The sequence below is a fragment of the Vitis vinifera genome, chromosome 12 (assembly GCF_030704535.1).
Source record: "Vitis vinifera cultivar Pinot Noir 40024 chromosome 12, ASM3070453v1".
In the NCBI taxonomy this organism is placed as follows: domain Eukaryota; kingdom Viridiplantae; phylum Streptophyta; class Magnoliopsida; order Vitales; family Vitaceae; genus Vitis; species Vitis vinifera.
In genome coordinates this window covers 16126607-16137076 of record NC_081816.1, presented here as the reverse complement: position 1 = coordinate 16137076, position 10470 = coordinate 16126607, and the positions used below count along the sequence as shown (strand labels likewise).

Here is a 10470-nt window from a genome sequence, read left to right as displayed (position 1 = left end):
CACTATTCACCCGCCCAAATGCAAAATTGGATTCTTTCAAATGGCCATAACTTCTTCGTTTCAAATCCAAATCGCACACCGTTTGAAGCAATGGACTCCTGACTTCTTAAGCTTCAAAACGACATATGGTATGCATACTTTGAGCTCCATAAAGTGCTCCAAAAACGTGTCCAACAGTAGCAAAATGGGGTGCGGCTGCAACATTCCCGTTCAACTTTGCACAGTCGTCTTCAAATGGCCATAACTTCTTCGTTTCAACTCCAAATCGAGCACCGTTTGAAGCTATGGACTCCTGACTTCCCAAGATTTGAAACGAGATATAGTATGCATGAAATGAACTTCAGGAAGTGATCGAAATGTTCCCAACAGTTGCCGAAATGGGGTGGTGCGAATTGCTCTGTTTTGGCTTTTCTCCCCTGTTTTCCCTTGTTTTCACCATAACTCCCATTGATATTTTTCACCAAATTAATCAGGGCACTAAAAGCCATACAATGTCTTGATAGCAACTCAAGAGGCCACAGTGAAAAGTTCACCTTCATGACTCCTCTAAACTGAATATAAGGAGGATTTGGCCGCTGCATGGACCACTTCATTACATGAATGATGAGCCAAAAAACACACGACTTCAACCAAAGTTCACACAAAAACATTCTATCCTACAAGTATGAAAATATAAAGAACCGACTTGACAGGAACAACCTATACATACTTGTATACCATACACACATACATGGTAAGAAATCAGAGTTTCACGAAACAGCAAAAATCACACTAAAGTAGAAAAGAAACACTATTCTTCACCTGCCTCTCCAACAATCTCATTGAGTTCAGTTTTCATGGCAGTTACTGGAGAAGGGTCTGCATCAGCTGCCATGCTGATACTTGCTAATGAATTGAAATGAATATTTTCACTCATAAAGCTGGATACATCGTTGAACTTCCAATCTGTCAAGTATACGGGCTTTGTTGGAACTCTGGACACTGCAATATCTCCTGAAAGCATTGCCACCACGCGGGACATTGGTGGCTGTAGCGTTGGTGATGCCTGAGTGCACAGAAGAGCGACTCCTATCATTCTGCTTGCTTCTTCACTGAATTCTGATAATCTTGAGTCTACCAGTTGAATTTCACAGTTGTTCTCGTGTAGTTGCCAAGTCTATGAATAAGGAAAAGAACCAGTTCTTAGATCCAATAAATGTAAAAAGGGACTAAATTCAAATGATCTCTGAACCAAAATGGAAAGATCCAACATCCACAATCTGTCTAGAAATGACCTTAACATGTCCAAGAGATCCAATGATGCCTAATTTTATTTATAAATTATTGGGGAATCAGAACATGCCCTGATCCCCATGAGTAACATAATGATTACTGGTATCAAAACATTTCATAAGATAAAACAGAGTCCAATGGTAAAAATATCATACCCATTCAAGAAGATAAGCCTTTTCTTCTTCCAAGCTTGTGTCAGAATTTGGCCTTCCACTGACAATCTCTAGAGCTACAACACCAAAACTAAACACATCGGCCTTCTCTGTGAGGTGCCCACGCATGGCATACTCTGATGCAAGATACCCACTACTTCAGTAACATAAAAGCCCAGTTTTAAACTTTGGGGATAAATGAAAAAAATCCCAAAAAAGAGAATAAACAAGGAACTAAGGGCCTTGACTTTTGAGGATCTTACATTGTGCCTGCCACACGGGTGCTTATGTGAGTCATTGTGTCATCATACAGTTTGGCCAAACCAAAATCTGAAATCTTAGGATTGAGATAATAGTCAAGCAGAATATTGCTGGCCTTCACATCTCTGTGTACAATTCGAAGTCACGATTCCTCATGAAGATAGGTTAGATCCCTGGCTACACCCAAGCATATATCATAACGGGTTGGCCAATCAAGGTCCAAACTTCCGTTTCCTGTACATGAATAACAAGCATAACTGTATTCATTGTCTTTTCTTCATAAGAAAATGTCATGATAGCTAGAGCCGCTAAGGTGCTAACTCTTACCAAATAGTGCTTTATCAAGGCTCTTGTTTTTAAGATACTCATAGACAAGTGATCGGTTTACTCCTTCAATGCAGCACCCATACAATTTCACAAGGTTACGATGTTGCACAGCTGATATGGTTGCAATCTCTGTTACAAACTGATTCTTTCCTTGGTGGGATGATACAGATAGTTGCTTTACAGCAACAAATCCTCCATCAAAGTGTCCCCTAACGAATATAAAATTATTACAAAAAAACAAAAAACAATAAAAAACAAAAATATTGAGAAAAATACCATGTTCGTAATCATAATCATAATCATAAAAAAATATCTGCTCAAAAGGATAATGACCTACCTTATAGACAGGTCCAAATCCGCCCTCTCCAAGCTTATTAGGACTGAAGTCTTCAGTGGCATTTCTTAGTTCAGCATAACTGAAAGTGTATGGCCTAGCATCCATACCTAGGAGCACTGCAAATTCCACACAAAGCACAATCAATTGTGAATCTGTTCACTGATTTCTTACCTAATCAACAAGATGTCTTTGCAAATGCAAAATTATCTTTGACAACTGGATGTTGTTCTGCAAAAACTTGTATTATATTCTTTGGCAAGATGTTTGGATGCCTCCTTTTAACATGCATCAGAATATACGTTATTGAAAAATATTTTAATTCTAGAACTGGTCTTTGGCTTAAATGTAGTTTAGTAGGAGACGAGTAGATAGAAGTAACTAATGTCCATCTCTAACTGTCAAAAAATAAGTGGGCTCTTTAAACTGCCTTTTATCTCTGACTTTGGGTAAAAATACATGTTCCACAAAGACAGCAGTGGTTTACAACTCTGTTTTATATTTAAAACAATAATTAAAAAAAAAAAGCATAAGTGTATCACTAGATGTTAAATGTCATACGCAAGCATCTATACACCAACGCCAGTGAAAACAAGAAAAAGTACTTGCAAATAATGTCAGAGTGGGCACTTAAACCTAATTTCAGAAGTCAGAGCACTAACAATATGCACACAACATAACCTTTTGCATTACCTTCATCTTGGCTTTCATACAGCTTTTTTCTTCTTAGAACGAAATAATATACAGTGAAAACAGATAGAATGCACACAAGTCCAACACCAACAGCAAGTCCCACCATCAAACCAGTCCTATTCTTCTTCCCATTTGGAGCAGTGTTAGGCAGAGTAGGCTCAAAATCTGTGTAAAATTTAGTAATCACTCAGTATCAGTATGAAAGTGGATCAACATTTTAGTTACTGATCTGCATCAAATAGTTTCTGATTGCGTTACCTGGGGTGGCACTGATTGCTGAAATAGAAGGTCCATATGTCCCTTGAGCAGGTACGCAGCAAGTCCCTTTTCCAGCCCAAAAGAGATGGATTTCAATGTAATTTTCCGATACCTGAGCCTTGAATTCTTTCTTAACAGCACGGAAAGAGACCTCTCCTGCCTCCTTTCTTATGTCAAAATCTTTTAAAACCAAATTTCCCTAGAATAAACAACTTAGAACTTAAATAAAAATTAAAAAAAAAGGGAAACATATTGGAGAATGTCTTCTTAGGAATTTGGGAATAGAAGAATTCATTGAAGTTTCATTCACTATGCCATAACCTGAGATTATATCATGAAGGAATCAGGACACAGTTGAACTGACAATTTGGAGTAGAATTTCATAACTAAGAATAATATTGATGGTTGAGACAACATATTTTGTATAAGAAAGAAGCTAGAGTTTTCATTCTATAATTATTAAGAAAACTTTGAGGAGTTATTCTCAACATTGTGGTACTTTAAGTACCTATTGAATCAATAAATCACCAAAAAGAAAAAGAAAGAAAAAAAAAATTGCAATATCAAGATCTGTCAAAATTTTTCAAAATAATTACAAATTGATTCGAAGTAATGATGAATTATAACCTACTACTAGGAAATAAACACAATGTTGGTTACTCTGAAACTTGAGTTTAACAAAGAAAAGTCAAAACACAGTTTCTTGCACAAGTCCTTATTTCAATACTAACCTGGATATAAACATCGAAGACACGCCTTCCAAGACTCTCCCGAGAATTTGAATTTCAATTGCTGTCTCTGCAAATTGGAGGGTCGGTCAAATTATAGTTTCCATTCTCAAGGCCTAAGCCATAGTATCTTAACGACCCAGCAGAGATCCTTGATGTTTGGAACAGCTCTGAGTCTAATATATTTGTGAATTGAGATGAAGACGTGCTTGTGTACTGAGGATTGCTTCCAGAAAACAATCCAACATTGCTAACTGCCCACCTGTTTGTTTCAGTCACATGGTATGTAGCTGGACCAAGAGTTCCATCATCCCTCTCAAACACAATCTTATCAGAAGATGTAATCTGAGGACCACCACACTTGATTGCAAAGTAGTAATCTGTACACCAATATAAAAGGCAGCATTTATCAAAGTTAAAGAAGAAGTGAATTGATTTTTTCAATTGAAAAGTTAAATTCATCTCTGCCTTTTTGTTTTCAAATGGTTATACTCAAGAATATTGACAATTAATGAAATAATTCATACTTGAAGGATGCATAAAGTCATTTTTCAATGCTCAAAACTGACATGAATCAGCAGCAAACCTTCATATCTGTTTGAGTGGAAATTCCAAAAAAAAATTCTGATATTTGATACTTCGTAATATCATTCTACAACTCTCTCATCCCAATTCACCCCTCAAATTGATGACCTGTGAATATTCCAACAGAGGAGAAACTTGTGCTATGACATCTATTACAAGGCTCTTCCTGGACCTAACCAATCAAATGTCTTGACCCACAAGAACAAACCTCATTAGTTTCCCTTTTTGAGTCTTTCAACAAACATGTCCTGGAGAAAGAATAAAACCTATGGCAAGAACACCAATCACTAGCATGACCTGCCCAGTCTAAATTAAAATGGGCACTCAAGTAAAGAAAGGATTTTCCTATTCCTAGCTCATACAAGTTTATAGAAATGTGAAATACAGTTTCCAATAATGACAGTATTCTTTTTTGTGACACTGATACCATAGTAGATTTTTTTCCTTTTCATGCCATAAGAACTAATAATATGTCCCACTGCTGAAATCATGAAAAAGGGAATGGTTCTGCATTGAACTTACAAATTCCAGAACCTCTATTGCAAGGAAAATTTTGTTGAAGGCAGTTCAATCCTGAAGGAAGAACACTGTAAACACAAGAAGAACATACTTAGTTAAGCCAGAAATGTAATGAAATTATTGCAGCATCATGCATTAACTATTTTAAAATATTAAGGAATTTTCAGACATTAAGCATTGAGAGAAACTATTTGCATATTTTTAATGAATAAGCATATCTTCATGGGTTAAAATATGGGATCAAAAAAATCACCTTCTGTTTGAACTGTCTAGTGTGAAGCTGTTGGTGACCAAATTACTGCATATTCAACCCGTAGAGAATCATAAAGTCCAATGTTAGTTTCAATATCAATTGATACAGAACATAGCTCATGTTACAAAATGGAAGTTTCATATGATCACTGAAGAAGCAACGAAATATGTCAAATCCGAAAGCTGGTCAGTTAAAATATTACAGCATTGCAATTTGAATATCAAATTAGAAACTTCTGAGCTACAAAATTTTAGAAAAAAAAACAGAAAGAAGACGTGCAATTGTAAATTCTCTTCATCAACCCAAGAAGGAATGCTCCTTGATAGTCCATTGTATGACAAGTCACTGCAGGCATAACATAATGGAAATGTTAAGTATATACTCCACCAACTGATAGCCAAAATTGTGGTCAGTCTTAAATTTAGATTTTGGAAAATCTTAATTTAGCCAGTGGAATTATATAAGATTGGTCAAACTGAACTGAAAGAAGTAATTTGTTTCACACTACACTAATCTCAATCCAGAATCCTCATGTATGTTTCTCCATTTTTCCTCATATGCATAAAATATTATGGTGTAACACAAATATCAAGAAAGATTTTACATGAAATAAATGGCACTGTACTATGCTTCTGGGCTTGTTCTTTGATTTGTTGCCGACATCATGACCCCTGATAACTATCTGTCAATGCACCATGATTCTTAGAAACTAGCAAACATGACACCTAAACCTACATAATGCTACCTTACACACTGGACGAGAAATGAACGCTCATACTCTTGAGAGGGGGAAAAAACAAATCAAACAAAAGAATAGATGTCAGGACTAAAATTCTGTCCTAGGAACTTCAGGAAAAGAAATTTTCTAATAGATTTGTAACTGCTGAAAAAGCAGGTACCACCTTCTTATTGAAAGAAGTAGCTTTAAATGTTTCACCTTCATAGTTTAATTTCAAAGACATAAAATAAGATACCACATATTATTCAAGCAGAGATTTTTTTTTCTTCTTCTCCAAAGTTGCTTCCACATCACAATACAAACAATATATTTCAGCAGCTAGTTGGATCCTGATTCTTATTTTAGTATCACCACATATCAGCAGCTAGACTAGTTCTTAGTGCACATTGGGAGAAGTACTAAATGATTTTTGGGGCCTACAATATATAGATCTTTATTGTTTCACATAAAATATTTTAGAAATGAAACTTGCCATTCAACAGAATTCATAGTCCTAGTCCCTACACTTAGCATAATGGGGGGAAAAGGAATGAAGATATTAGCTAGATACATCAATTTTGAACACATTTTAATGCTTATGAACATAAATATGTTGAATATACTTACATATTGAGAAGAGATGTACTTTTCTGCAAGGGCAGACTACCAGTTAACTGATTATTTCCAAGGAACCTGATAAAAAGACAACAATACATGCTTCACAATGCGAAGGAATATCTCTTGGAAGCATATGAAAGAACTAAGGAGGCAGGGACCATTACAAGTAAGTGAGTTGACTCAAATTGAAGAGTGATTCTGGAAGTTGTCCACTTAGATTGTTGAAACTCAAATCTCTGCATAGATAATCCAAAGGCTATAACATAAATAAAAGATGGAGTAGCTGACATTGAAAAAATAAATATAGATAAGAAAAATGATCTTCATGTGGCTAAAACTAATCAAATCTGCACCAAACCCATCAGCTCAGCTGAATCAGACCATGAAAAATGGGCTTGGGTTGATGGCTAACTTTCTTTTAATGCAATCACAAACATGCTGAGGTCTACTTAGACCCTGGATTAACCTACCTGGAAAGTTTTTACTCATTCAGAATTTACTAAAATTAACTTTGTATTATAGATGGATTGTTGGGTTGGTTCCAGGTGACTCTATAAAATGAGTTGTGCTCCACAAAGTTGGATGTTTTGGAGCCAATCCAAAATTTAACTGACATGCTGTTCATGTACAAAAGCAACATCCATAATTTTGAATAACTTACAGCTGAGTCAAACTTCCATATTCTCCGATATTTGATGGAATGGAATCAGAGATATTATTATTCCTCAGTACTCTGCAAAAGACGGACATCTTGTTATATTGAAATCCCATATCAGAAGGTTTAGAGCAAAAAAATAAAAAAAAATCCAACTGTTTTATAAGCTAGAAGCATGTTGCCTTACAAGGTGCTTAGCAACTTCATATCCTTTATAAATTCCAGTGAAGTAGAGCTCCCATTAGATATCACTTATTCTCCTAGATTTTATATAGCACGAGAAAAGGTTAATCGTACAGATCTGCTACATATCAATGGAAATAACTAACAGATTCTACACTTACAAATTGGTCAAAGAGGTTAAACTGGAAAATGATGAGGAGATGGGACCTTCAAAAGAGTTCCCCTGAAGCCTCCTACAGAAACAGTTTGAAGAAGCAGATTATAATTGTGTAGAAGTACTCTTTAAAGTTGAGTATCATGGTAAATATGAAAAGTTCACATCCCTTAAAAGATGTACATTTACATTGAGTTTATAGCATAAAGTAAATTCAGGCATGTAATCTAAGCATAAGGAAAATAATGATTAAAAAACCGATAATGTTGACTTACAATTCAGTCAGCTTTGACCATTTCCCAATGAAATCAGGTATGTTTCCTGTGAGTTCATTGTCTGACGCCCACCTGAGAGCCCCAAAAATTCTTTCAGGAAATTATATGAGGACACCTTTTCCTCATCAAGATATAGTACAACAATTCCAAAATGTGTAGACAGAAGGCCAAGAAGGCTCTTACACTATAGTCAGGCTCTGTAGATTAGCAAAATGTTGAAGGAATCTCACCACTTAGCCCAGAGCTATCAAAGTAACTGAAGATGTGAACAGCATTCATTAATTTAAGTAATATCCAATTTCTTTTTTCCTTAATACCAGCAAAAAAATTTTTTCAAAGATGATCAGTCAAGTTAATAAAACATGATCAGCGTGCCCTAGAAACTACTAAAATTTTGTACCCATGCATGTGTAGAGAAATCTACCAACAAAAACCAAGGAGGCATGTTAAAGTTACATAAAATCAAATTAAATTTAGCATTTTGTGTGAAGGATATTTCAGTATTTGTTTTTTGATAGGAAACAACACATGTATATATTGATAGAAAAAAAGTACAATAGAAGGATGAGGAATCCTCCCACCAGAGGATATTTCAGTATTTGTTTGTACTCCTCTTTTAGAATTATACTGCTTTTTGCCTCTATGTTGTACTAAGGGATCAATCAATCAATATTACAGCTTCAAAATCAGCCATATGATAGAAAGAGATCTACTGATCAGTTGCATCTGGATCAACCCCAGCCTATAATAATAAACCACACAAATGAACATTACTACATTATGACTAAAAATCCCCTTGTAACCCTACCAAATATCTTATGCCAGTTTTATGCCGTCGATCATGACAGTAAATTAGTTTGATTCTAAATTCCAGTTGTCACAAAGGGTTATATTCTTTGTCTAGAAACAATATCACTGGAAAGTCTCAAGAACCATTTCCAAAATGTGAGACCAAATAAGTAATGTAACCTACAAGATTTTCAGCATGTTTCATAGTCTACATGATAAAAAATCAAAATTATATTAGAACTTACAGATACTCTAAGTTCACCAAATTCCCAAGCTCAGATGGCAGAGAACCAGAGAAGTTGCTTGTCCCAAAAGAACTGCAAATTCAACAAGTGAATAGCATCAGGTTAACTCCAATTGGTAATATTTTAAAGACCATCTTCTTATAAGTTCATAACATCAGCAAAAAGTACATGAACATGGTTGTTATAACTTGACAAAGCAACAACTTGTTCTGACATGGTGGCACCAAGCCAATCAACATGTGAAATGTAAAGAAAAAAAAAGTAGAGCAGGGGGGGGGGGGGGGGGGGCACGTAAAAGAGTTGGTAAGACTAGCATCTTCCTAAATCGAAAGTTATGTGGTGTTGGACAGGGAAATTTTGATTGAAGCATAGTACTTGAAGATTACTAAACAATCCTGTTATCTATACAAAATAAGAGTATGGAAAATTTACAGAAATCGTAAATCAGTAAGCTGTCAAGTTCCTTAGGAAGCTCCCCTGATAATGCATTAAGTCCCACGCTCCTAACAACATGAAATTAAACACCAAAAAGGACACCAATAAATGTCAGTGTAATAGGAATTTCAAATAAAAATTTCTAGTAATGGGCTTACATGTTCTGCATCATTCTTAGATTGCCAATGGATGCAGACAGGGGACCTGTCAAATAATTTTGAGCCAAATACCTGTAAAAAAAATGGAGAAAAGTAGTGTTACAAAAAACACAGAATGCAATTGGAACCCTAGTAAAATATTTCAATGGGTTGATTTTCTGCATTAATAATATCAAAGTAATGAATAAGTGAAATATGAACTCATACAGAATGGTGAGGAAAGTCAAATTCCATAGCTCATCCGGGATTACACCAACAACGTCCAATGCACAAACTTTCCTGTAAAGAATCATTAAATGAAGTCTTTAGGTATACAGTAAAAGCTTAAGAAGCTCTTAAGAAGATGAAAAGGACCCCCAGACATGGAATATAGATTTGAAGTGTTGGTTTAAGGGAACCAACTTGGATGCAGTGGCCTAAGCATCAGATTGGGCCTCAATGTCACTTGGGCAATGACCACTCAAACCAAATATCAAGCAGAGGGACTGCATTCATAGGACATAGACCAACAATATATATGTTAAACTGGATAATATTCAACAACCCATAAAACACGTACATACAGTTGAGTGATATGACAAGTGGAGGCATTGTCATTGGAACAATCGCATTTGATTCCGGGATTATTAATCTCAGAGCTATCAATGGCAGCTCCGGCGCATGGTTCCCCACTTGTGTTCCATTTCTTTGATGCTGAGATTCCCCATTGTTGAAATATAGAATCCAAAGCTCTCACTGCAATCAAAATTCAATAATCATAAAAATTGATTTAATTTCAAAATTTTGAAAATCAATTTTATCAGCTTGGTTTCTAATTTCCTCATCTTCAAATTCATAAAAATCAAATTAAATCGATAT

At 35.4% G+C, this 10470-nt stretch overlaps 1 pseudogene; it reads right to left on the bottom strand.

Moving 5' to 3' along the window:
* Window positions 1-521: 521 nt before the first annotated feature.
* LOC100257146 (probable LRR receptor-like serine/threonine-protein kinase At1g56140) lies at window positions 522-10360 on the bottom strand (annotated as a pseudogene).
* Window positions 10361-10470: the final 110 nt, after the last annotated feature.